The sequence below is a fragment of the Triticum urartu genome, chromosome 7A (assembly GCF_056163025.1).
Source record: "Triticum urartu cultivar PI428250 chromosome 7A, HENAU_Tu73, whole genome shotgun sequence".
Taxonomy (NCBI): domain Eukaryota; kingdom Viridiplantae; phylum Streptophyta; class Magnoliopsida; order Poales; family Poaceae; genus Triticum; species Triticum urartu.
The window spans coordinates 655,555,165-655,560,615 of record NC_141879.1 but is presented as its reverse complement, the minus strand read 5'-3'; the positions used below and the strand labels follow the sequence as shown (position 1 = coordinate 655,560,615).

At 42.3% G+C, this 5,451-nt stretch overlaps 1 long non-coding RNA gene across 1 annotated transcript; it reads left to right on the top strand.

The window, feature by feature from the left end:
• The first annotated feature begins 408 nt into the window (after positions 1–408).
• Positions 409–4,955, top strand: LOC147961124 (uncharacterized). The gene is made up of 4 exons (XR_015611112.1): positions 409–989; positions 1,948–2,117; positions 2,307–2,403; positions 2,477–4,955. It is a non-coding gene; the product is annotated as an uncharacterized LOC147961124 (long non-coding RNA).
• The last annotated feature ends 496 nt before the right edge of the window (positions 4,956–5,451 follow it).

Here is a 5,451-nt window from a genome sequence, read left to right as displayed (position 1 = left end):
GTTCGTTCGTACCCCCCATCCATCCCCGCATAACCCCACCGATCGATCCCCACCCCCACCGATTTTCTTTTCCTCTAAAAAACCGACATCTGCTTAATCTCTTATCCCACCAATTTTTTCTGCCACCTCCACCGGTTTTCGCTAGAACGAAATAAGTCACCAACCCCACCACCATCGATCGAACAAAGGTCCTCACGTACCTCACCGATTTTTATCCCAAGTAAGCCCCACATCCCATTTACTCCCGTAGTTTTTTCCAATCAAAACCGAGATGGAAAACCCAGCGCCCCTGCCTCGCCCCGGACGCCTGGTTCTCTCTCTCTCTCGGGCGCTAGGGTTTCTCACACGGAGGATTTTCCTCGCTCGCCGCCGATTCTCCCTACCCCAACCGTCGAAAAAGCCGTCGTTGTTGATCTCGTGTTGTCGTGGATCTCGCCTTGCCGGAGGGGCCTCCATGGTGGCCCTTTGCGGCCTCGCCGGCCACCGCATGAGACCCGCATCCATGCCACACCATGCAGGACGTGTGCTGGAGATGCTGCGGGCTGGACATGCCTAAGGCCATGGATGTGGTGCGTCGCCTCGCGCGCGCTCGGTCGACTATGTGGATCACTAGATCCACAACATCCTCAAGGAGCAAATGGCGGCGGCGGCTGACGTGGACGGCACCATGATCCCCGTGACATGGATCATGGATCTGATCAGCGAAGCCGCCGTCAAGCGCGCCAGGTGAGAAGAACGCATAGCTAATATTGCATGCGAATCGATGAAAGCAGCGAGGTTGCACGAGAAGAACGAGGTGCCGATGGAGCACGTGGCAGTGGCGGATCGAGACAGTGGGTCGCTGAATCATGGCTGGCTTACGCTGCTCCTTACACACCGCGCAGGAGCCGTACGTGAAGATGGAGCGCGCTAGAATGGCAAGAAAGAAGATGGCCGAACTGGAGATGAGCAACTACACCCTCGATGACATATCATGCCCAAGGCCCCAGGTGAGCTTCTTCTCCATTCCAATTCATGCACTTGTTGGTCTTTTTTTTTTCAGAACTCCGACAAATATGATGATTTGGTTTTTTACAATTCTTATATCCTATAAAAGAGTTTGCTTTATTGGGGATCTGGAATTGTGGATGATGAAAAGATGCAACTCTTGGGGATTTTTTTTTGATGATTTCATATGCGTACGTTTTAGTTTCATATATACGTACGTTTCGTATTTGTATACTCCCAAGTTTGGACAAAAGAAGTTTGTTCGATGTCAAGAAAGGAGCGAGTGAAATAAGCATACAGAGACACCATCGTTGTGGTTGTGTATTACAAACATAAGAGTGCAAAGGAAACTTGCTCTCTGTTGAAACCTCCTTCCATATACTAATGGATGGAGCAAGGCAAGTGACCTTCTAATGTTTATGTGTATTTCCCCGTGATCAGAACATGTTCCTTCATGAGTTTATTTCTTGATTCAGTGTTTCCAAAGCTCAAACGCAGTGAGTATTCAGAAAATACTGAAACACTAGCTGCCACACTCACTGCTCAAGCGGTATGTTTTTATCATGGCGATTCATACTTATATTGATATATGCTGAACTCATCCACCTACACGCTACAGAACCAAAATACGACCACGACATACGATGTCCCTCGACTCTTTGTTTGAACTGATTTCTCAGATTATTACATGTCAACATATTTATATATAGCCTAGCTTATATATAAACTTCCATTACTACATAATTGCTTTTGGACATTAGTTGTGTGTTCAGATTAGTTGTGTGTTCAGGATTGAGTAGATTGCCCTACTCGCTACCAGAGTCTTGGTTGAGAACAGAACTAGATATTCATGAACATAATCCTTTTCGATATGCATGATAATGTATGCTGTAACTGCTATTTTGTTTCGTTGTAGTCTACACTGCCTGTTTCATGCATGCGGTTTCAATGTATTTGCAGGTTGGAAAGGCGGGAAGTGAAGCCATACGTGAGCACTTTCCATGTACTCTTGGTATCTTACAAATGATATGCTCCTTCGAGGGAAGAGCGCATTCTATATGCTCAAATTTTACTAGGGGTGCTTATTAACTGGTCCATTGAAGCAATACCATCCGGTTCCAATTTACTAGGTGTGCTTATTAACTGCTCATATTTTACTATCATATACTTAAGTAGTCTATATGCTTAACTAATTGATTGAATTGATAGTTCCCGACCCTAAGCAGTTCATAGTAATGCTTAAGCCTGATACAATTATATACTAGCAAATGCTTAATTAGTGGTCAAGTAGATCATGACATTTCCATGTATGTTTGCAGGCCTTTCTCTCTTGTCCATGAGCCCCAATCCACACTCCCAAGCATGTAGAGGGCATTCTCAAAGCGCAAAACACGTTCAAACGATATAACTAAGATGGTATAAAATTCAGTTCATTTCTATCTAATTCCCCATGTAAAAATTACTCTGATTACCATCCTTGCAAAGACAGGCAGTGTAGGTAACAACGATGGCATTGGCATTTATGATTGGTACAATTTCAGCCCCATCGAAGTAATTGGCGCATAGTTTTCAGGTTAGCTTCGAGTACTCTGGACAATATTTGCTTTTCTATTTCAAGCAGTACTTCTTCAATATCATACGTCATTTGATGGTGTTAATTAACTTAGCTAGGACCAGGCTGGTACCTTTCCATTATTTTCAGGTTGAATCAGTTGTCTGGATTCACACACTTCTTTGTTGTTCATGTGGAGAACTGTTGTTAAGAAATAAATATGATACATACCGTTGTATTGTGATTTGTTTTGCAGGTTTAGGTATGTATTAGTACATAGATATCAGCCCTCAAATTAATAATACTAGCCTAGATTTTATAATACAAAGTAATCAATGAGTTCAGTTGCTTATAGGAGAGTAATCATAGGCTTCTTTTTACTCTGCCATACAATGAAGAACTAGAGAGTGGTAAAGAGAGAGATGCTAGCTCGTACTTTAGACCGAAGGACATTAGCAATGTTAATTTTCTGTCCGGCTGATGGCATGTTGTTTTTAACATATACAGATACTTGAGTTCTTGTTGCTGCGTGAAGCTCGAGCTATTAATCTAAGCTTTGCTTTTTGAACTGCTTAATTTCTACTCTTTTCAGAGAACTCTAAATTAAGTATGGTGAAATTATTATATGCCTCTGGAGTATCCTAGGTTTTAAAACAAGAGAGAACTTGGGAAACATAAAATGACAAATTCATAGCGCCCATGTGCAGAATTCAAAGCCCAAAATCATTGGGTTTAGGTCCTTTGTGATCTAAGCTATGTTTTAAATGCTCACTTGTCATTTCGTAGCATGGTAGATATATGTTTTTGTTACATGCTAAACTATTTTCCACCTCTTCATCCCTGCCAAGGGGTGTGAAGCCAGAGGTAATTCATTTCAACATTCGTTCATGTTACTGAGGGTCGTGGGTTCCTTTTATATTCATTCAAAATAGTACAAATTTATGAGGACTGGTCCTTGTTTTGTCTTAATGAAGCTCTGGGGTCGTCTGATTGTGGGGTGAGAAGTTTTAGGACTTGTACAGGAAATATGAGAGTTAGGAACAGTCTTTAGTAACCCACTTTCTGGTTTTAGGGCAAGGCAAAGAAAATTATTCCATCACAGACCCTCTGGTTTGACATTATGAAGGCACAGATAGAAACTGGCACAACTTATATGCGTTGTAATGTACATTTCATGGCAGAACAATTAGTCATGGTTACTAAAACTCTATTTGTTCTCTCATTTTGTCATCTCGCACCTTCTCTGGTCCTCCTGTCTTCCATCATTTGATCAAACACCTTCTATAGGACTTGCAGTTTCTGGGAGGGACAACACGAATAAGGTAGTTTCTTGACTCATGCATGTGCAGGAGAGCATACTTGCCACCAACCCGGGAGTCGGGATCAGCTGGGCCTTGAGTCATGTCTGAGCATGTTATATCAGGAAATTCCTGAACAGAGAATTGATTGTACAAATTAGATCGAATTTAGGGAGCCGAGCTGAGTGTGATTTTCAAAACCAACTTATACTACTGTACATATTCTTAAGCGTACATGAAAACATTGTTTCACCCTGGTTGTGTGTTGCTCTTTTCTGTGTTCTTACAAGAAACTAGAACCGTGTTTGAAACCGGTTGTGGACAATATTTTCCTGGAATGGACATGCTATCCTTTTCAGATTTTGTACATAGTGGAAGAATTCAGCAGAATTTTAATTTGTTATGGGAATTTAATCATGCCGATTCTCCATGTTTCATATATGTCCTTTTGCTTTTTGTCCATACTATTACTTTGCATGTTATCGTTTTGAAGCTAATTGAATATCCACAGGCTCCCAGTGGAGAGGTGTAATATACAAATGATTTGTTGGACGGTACGTGCTTGCAGGCGAGCCTAGCTACACAAATGTGTATAATCTTGGGTGGGAGACATTTGACGATCGAGGCAAGAAAGGTTGTTCCCGTCCAGTGTTAATCTTTAGTCATTTGAAGGTCTATTTGCCGGACAGAATTTTTAGTTAATTAACGCAGCACGGTCAACTCTATTCCAGATTATGTGCAATGCTCATTGTTGTGGCACACTATGAATTGTTGACCCGTATTATCTCTTGCCATGTAAAACAAGTTGCAAGACATAAATCCCTGGGTTTAATTTGCTATTGGTGCGTTGATGGCACAGTTCTTTCCTGTCAGATTCTATAACCCATGATAATATGGTCTGGATGAGTGCTTACAATATATGTGATCTATGGTACTGTTTGACATTGTTAATTCTTCTCAAAGTTTAATTTCATATTTTTCTATGTACCCTATTTTATTGTATTTTGTACTGTCTTTAAACCATTTGGATGATGAACTAATGCGATTTTCAATTTGTTGTAAGAACATGAACCTGATTTGTAGTTGTCGTAAATCACGGTGATCGCCTGCAAAATTTTATGCTCTCGGCCCGTTGCAACGCACGGGCATTCTACTAGTAGTGTTAGCGGATGATGATATGATACATTTGATGATGTGGAAGGCTGCATGTTGAGAGAATTAGAATTAGTGAAATCAACTATTTAAATATATAGGATTACAAGCACACAAACGAAGCAATGAGAAATCAAAAGGTAATTACACATTTACACAAAACAATCTTATTTAACCATATTTGAGAGTTTTCTAGCTGAGCTCGGAGAGCAGGGCCCAGTGACTCAGCACGGCTCCGGTGGCGATACCCTTTCTCGGCGGCGGCCACCGCATCACTTCGGCGGCGCAGCAACCGAAGTCACGTACCCGGCAACAGCCCTCGAGGAGTCTAGTTGGCTTCCTGCGTTGAGCCCCTCCCCCGCCCGTCGTCCAGGCCGCGCCCAAATCCCACGTCAACGAATTCCCATGCGCCGCACGCCGCGAAAACAATGACGCCATGCTCCGGTGTGACTAGGCACCATA